Genomic DNA, 6,523 nt, shown 5'->3' with positions numbered 1-6,523 from the left:
CCCACAGAAACTGAGACAGTTGGCAGAACTTCCTCTCTTTCACATAGCATATCTGGCTTCCAAGGTCTCTTTGGTTTGTGCCATTCCTATCACCAGAAGAACAGATGCCAGGACCAGGAATCTGTAAAGGTAAGTTACTCACATCATTTCCACCTACCTTCCATTGGCAAAGGTTTAGCCACACACCCACAGGATTAATCCTGCAACAGGGACTGGGAAATGGAACATCTGAACCCAGATAAATATCCTTTATCGTGGAAGAGAAGACTGAATTTGAGTGAGCAGATAAATGTGATCATTGTAATGAAAGGAGGCTGAAGAAACAGGTTAGCTGTTACTCTACATATAAGAGGACATATACATATAACTTTTAAAATATTTCATATTTTATACAAAATATTCAAATATATAAACTCTAATTATAATAAACCAAATTAGTGTTTACTCACTCCAGCTTTAATAAATGTTAGAATTTATATAGACCTCTGATGTACTCTCCTCTCTTAACAGAGAGACCCACTCTCATTAATTTAGTGTGAAGCTTTTGCTTTTGCTTTGTTAAGAATTTGGCTACATTTTTCAATTCAGCAAATAATATAAAGAATAACTTTGTGTTTTCTTCCACTTTATTTAAAGTGGTATTACATCATGTAATGATTAAACTTGCTTTTTTCTTCTGTCCCAAATTTTCCCTCCATAAGAGCAGCTTATGCTTTCTCTCCAAACTGTGTCTTTTAAACTTATTATGTTGATAATATACTGAGTTTAAGTAACATAAACTCAATTCTTTCATTTACAGTGCTTTATGATATTTATTTGTAGGAATACAGTTTTTTCTGATTTTTTATTATCACAAATATTGCTGCAATGAGTATTTGGTACCCAGAAGCAAGAATTTTGCTAGAGTTGCATTGTTCAACAAAGTATCCACTAACTACATGTGGCTGCTTAAATTTAAATTAATTAAAATCAACTTGAGCAATTAGTTGATTTAATTAAATTTTTAATTCCTCAGTTACCCTAGCCACACTACAAGTGTCTAGTAGCTACATGTAGCTAGTAGCTAGCACATTGTTGCCATTGCCATCATCAGAGAAATTTCTAGTGGACGATGCTGCTCTAAAGTATATATGCAACAGGGGAATTGCTAAGTTGTAAGATACACATATCTGCAATTTTAATAGATATTACCAAATTGCTTTCCACATCAGCAAGATTCTTAATACATATAATATATAAACAACAGAAAGCTATTATACATCACTTCAACAAGAAACATAGTGTTTAAATGATGTTATAGCTTACAGAATCTCAGAAAGGGCTTAAGAATCAACTCAGAAGGTGCACCAGCTGATACCATACTGTGGAATTGATCTAATGAGGATAATGCTGCATGGCTTACCAGCACAAATCCTGCAGCTTCTATTTCTGAAGTGGTATATGCTGAATGCTGCTGCTGTTTCTGGGGATATGGTTATTGCTACCTCCAGAAACTGTTCCCAAGTGCCTTCACTGCTGCCACCTGCACTGCAGGTGCTCGGCTTGTTCCTACTTTTTAATATCATCTTCAGATTCAAAGTTTGGAGTTGGTGCATCTGTTTGGCACACCAGGTTAAACACCTGCATCCCATCTTTACAGAAGGCAAGTGTCTTGAAATTTTTTATTGCAGAGAGCTATGCAAATTTTCAGACTTACTACATATTGCCAGTTTGTCTCCAAAGGGGATATGAAATGTTTAATTCCTACCACAGTGAAGGACAGTTCCCGTTTTTCTACAACATGTGTGTCATCAGTCATTTTTAATGTTTGGCAAAATAATAGTTAAACAAAGATATCTCAATGTGATTTTAATTCGAATACTCTTAAATGACATTAAAGCTGAATATCTTTTAATATATTTCATAATCATTAAAGCTTCTTCTAACAATTGCCTATTCCTATCCTTTTGCCCAATTTTTAAATTGGGTTTCTGGCCTTTTTCTTACTGATGTGAAGAACTTTCATATATATATACTTGATATTAACTTTTTTGGTTTAAGACATTGACTGTATCACACTTACCTGGCAGGGGTGAAGGTGTTTTTCCCAGTGGCTTATCCATTGCACTCCAGATGTGCTGATCCCTGCAATTTCCCCAAATGTGGGAAACTTGACCGCATAATTTGTGGTAGTAGGGGACTGCATTCAGCTTTCCCCTGGGGGGAAAAAAGACATTGGATATAGCTAGTATATCAAATGTCCCAAGTGGTATATTGTATTTTCACTTTAAAAAGTCTTATTATGGAAATACTCAAGCATATACAAAATAGAACAAATAATTTAATAAACCCCAATGTACCCATCATTCAGCTCATGTCAATCTTCTTTCATCTACTCTACCATTCTGTATCCCACTATATTATGTTATTTAGAGGAAAATTCTCAGTTACCATATCATTTCCTATGTAGATATTTTATTTTATTTTATTATTTTTTATATGTAACATCAAATATAATCAAGATAGGGAACTTAGAAACTTCTATCCCCAGAGGGAATAGTCTAGCCTCCTACAGTTTCATTGAACCAGCTAAAGATTCTAAGAAGGTAAAACATAGTACATTACAAGGAGTGGGTGGGGGATAAAGACAGTTTGTGCAGACTTCTAGAGTAAACTGATAGGTGTAGTTTATTTTTATGTTTCTGCTATTAAATTTTCAACACCATTTAACTGGTTAATACAATATTTATTTAGGCTATGGGTATATTTTTTTATCCTATGTAGATATTTTAGTATAATTCTCTGACCAAAAGAACTCTTCATAAAACTAGAACTGTAATACCATTACCAACCCAGTAATATGTTTAAAAACACACACACAATAATAATAATAATAATAATGGCTTAGTATCATCAAATTATCTATTCATTGTTCAAATTTCTCCAGTTGCTTTATAAATGCTTTTATAATTTGAGTCAATAATGCATGACCAATTATTATCAATATTCAATAATCAATATTCAATTATCACTAAAATTAGCTGATATATCTCTTAAGTACATTTTAATCTATAGGTCCTCTCATTTTCTCTCCCCTTCTTTTTTAATTTATTTATTTGTTTTGGTTAAATGTTTATTTAGTTGTAGATGAACGCACATCTCTTTATTTATTTTATGTGGTCCTGAGGATTGAACTCAGTACCTCACACATACAAGGCAAGCACTTTACCACCGAATTACAGCCTCAGCCCTCTTTTTTATTTTTTGAAATATTTTCTTTACTGTTAATGAAGCCAAGGTTTTGTCTTGTAGGGTCCCTAAAGTTGAAATTCTGCTATTTGATCTATGTGATATAGAATATCATGTTCCTCTGTTCCCCGTGTTTTCAATGAACTAGCAGTTAAATTGAAATGTTTGGATAGATTCAATGATAAATATCTTGGCAAGATTACTTCATTAATGGAGGAAATTGTAGGATGTGATGTTGGCCAAATTTTATTGTTATATTGTGTGCATGCATTAATATGAACAACAAATCCCATCATGTAAAACTATAATGCACCAATAAAAATGTGGAAAAAACAAATTCCACTGAACTAAAAATAAATAAATAAATATATATAACTTCATCAATGGTGTAGTATAGATCATCAAGAACACTCTGTTTTTAAATGCTAGCAACCATTAATGTTCACTGCCTGGGTCCATTCATTCATTAGGGCTCCAAGATGTTATCAGTTCACCTTCATTTGTCAGCTGGAATACTTCTATTAAAAAATCTTTACTTTGAGGGCTGGGGTTATAGCTCAGTGGTAGAGCACTTGCCTTATACGTATGAGGTATTGGGTTTGATCCTTAGCACTACATTAAATATATATATATATATATATATATATATATATATATATATATATATATATATATTAAAGTTATTGTGTCTATCTACAACTAAGAATATTTTTTTAAAAATCTTTACTTTGGGTGCAGTGGTGCATATCTATAATCCCAGTGGCTCAGGAGGCTAAGGCAGGAGGATCGAGAGTTCAAAGCCAGCCTCAGCAACTTATCAAAACCCTGTCTCAAAATAAAATAGGGGGAGGGAGGGGGAATAGAGGTAGGAATGATAGTAGAATGAATCGGACATTATTACCCCATGTACATGTATGATTACATGACCTATGTAATACTATATTACGAACAACCAGAAAAATGAGACGTTATACTCCATTTATGTATGATGCATCAAAATGTATTCTACTGTCATGTATAACTAATTAGAACAATTTTTTTCAAAGTTAAAAAAAAGAAAATTCAAGTACCTGATAAAAAGAAAAAATAAAATAAAATATTAAAAACAGGTTAGGGATGTGGCTCAGTGGTTTAGCATCCTTGGGTTCAATCCCTGGTACAAAAAAAAAAAAAAAAACTTTTTAAAAATACCTTCCTCAAAGCAATTCAAAACCCACACTGAAATTTCATCTTACACAAGTCAGAATGGCAGTCATCAAGACTAAAACAATAATAAATGCTGAGGAGGATATGGAGAAAAAGGAACACTTTTACATTGTTGGTGGGAATGTAAATTAGTATAACCACTATGAAAATCAGTAAGGATGTTCCTCAAAAGGCTAGGCATGGAACCACCATATGACTCAGCAATACCACTCTTCAATATTTATCCTAAAGAATTGAAGTCATCATACTATAATGATGCATGCATACCCATGTTTATAGCAGCACAATTCACAATAGCCAAACTGTGGAATCAGCCTATGTATTCATCAATGTATGAATGGATAAAGAAAATGTGATATATAAATATAATGGAGTTTTATTCAGCCATAAAGAAAATGAAATTATGTCCTTTGCAGGAAAATGGATGGAACTAGAGACCATTATGTTAAGTGAAATAAGCCAAACTCAGAAGTTCAAGGGTGACATGTTTTCTCTCGTATGCGGAAACTAGAGGGAAAAAAGGGAAAGTGGTAGGCAGGGAGGAATCTCATGAAAATCAAAGAGAGATCAGTAGAGAAGGACAAGGGGGTGGAAGGGAGGAAAGGAGGGGAAGAACTGGGAAGTGATATTAGCCAAATTATATTGTTTTTTTGTATTCATGTACAAATATGTAACAAAAATCCCATAATTATGTACAACTATAATGCACCAATAAAAAAAATGTGGAAAGAAAAAAAAAACATACCTTTCTCTGGTGAGCTATTGGGACCCCGAGGTACATTTCATACTGGAAAGTGAAATAAATGCCGCTTCCCTTTAACAGTTTTCAATATCATAAGTTGGTTCCCCACAATATTACAAAGGGAAACCAATTGTGGGCTTCAAATTCTACTTTTCACTAAACAAACCATGAATATTTGAATAAATGGCCAACTCTGGATCTGAAATAGGAAATATATGGGCTGAGTTTATAATGTCATAACAGGAAGTGAGAAAACTATAAAAATTGTTAGAATTGCATCAACGATGATCAAGAGCTAATTTGAAGGGATTTCTACTGACCAAGAGGGTAATTTGAAGATGCAGAAGAATAATTCAATAATTGATGCATATATTTGAATTCAAGCCAACAAGTAAAAAACTTTTTACATGTCTAATGCTATTTTTTACAGATGCTAACCTTAACATAATCAGATTCATTACTATTGTCCTCTACGTTATTTTATTATATTTTGTTCAAGAAATCCTTCCTAGTCCTGAAGTCATACAAATATTCTCCTTTATTTAAATTGCCTTTCATATTTAAGCCTTACTTCAATTATTTTTGGATATCATGTAATATGTGTCTCAGTATTTAATTGGAGTCCCGAGAAGAGATTAAAAGAGAAGTAGAGAGAATTTTTTGGAGAAATAGTGGCTAGAATTTTTCTGGAATTGAAGTAAAAATTTAAAAAAACTTCAGCTTGGACACATCATATATAAAATGCAAAATAGGAGAGACAAGAACCTTAAAATTAGTAAAAAGAAAATAGAAAATACAAAGGAATGACAAACTGATAGGTTTCTCAATACCAAAGATGAAAGCCAAATGATAATATTTCTCTCAAACACTGAGAAAGAAAACAATCTCAATTTAAATTGTGTACCCTGAAATATTTGTATCCTGAAAAATTGTCTTTCAAGAAAAAAACTGAAGTAATGAGAAGAGGCACTTCCACAGGAATAAAAATTACTCAAAAAGTATTAGCTGATATTTGAAAAGGACTATGAAGAAACAAAATGATAATGATGTCTAGAATTACTGTCTGTTTAAATAATAACAATAGTAATAATAATGTCTAAATTATAAGGATAGAAAATTAAAAAGACAAAACTATAATATTCTATAATTGCATGTTAGAAGGGAAGAGGATATGATACAAGTTAAATAGTTTAAATGACTGTGTTATTCAAAGGGAGATTAAGATAAGATACTGTGTAACTTTAGGCTTTGTTTATATATGTATAATAAAATCTATGATAACCAACAGAAATGGGTGAAACAATGGGCCAAAAGAAATATGCATAAGGATAAACACATAAGTCACAA

General features: G+C 32.3%; 1 pseudogene; it reads left to right on the top strand.

Annotated features, from left to right (window-relative positions):
• Positions 1-2,054: 2,054 nt before the first annotated feature.
• LOC124094702 (U1 spliceosomal RNA) lies at positions 2,055-2,199 on the top strand (annotated as a pseudogene).
• The last annotated feature ends 4,324 nt before the right edge of the window (positions 2,200-6,523 follow it).

Source organism: Marmota monax, unplaced genomic scaffold, assembly GCF_021218885.2.
Source record: "Marmota monax isolate L192 unplaced genomic scaffold, Marmota_monax_Labrador192_F-V1.1 WCK01_AAM20220418_F8-fsc00007, whole genome shotgun sequence".
Lineage (NCBI taxonomy): Eukaryota > Metazoa > Chordata > Mammalia > Rodentia > Sciuridae > Marmota > Marmota monax.
The sequence above is the reverse complement of the archived record's forward strand: the minus strand, read 5'-3'. Positions and strand labels throughout refer to the sequence as shown.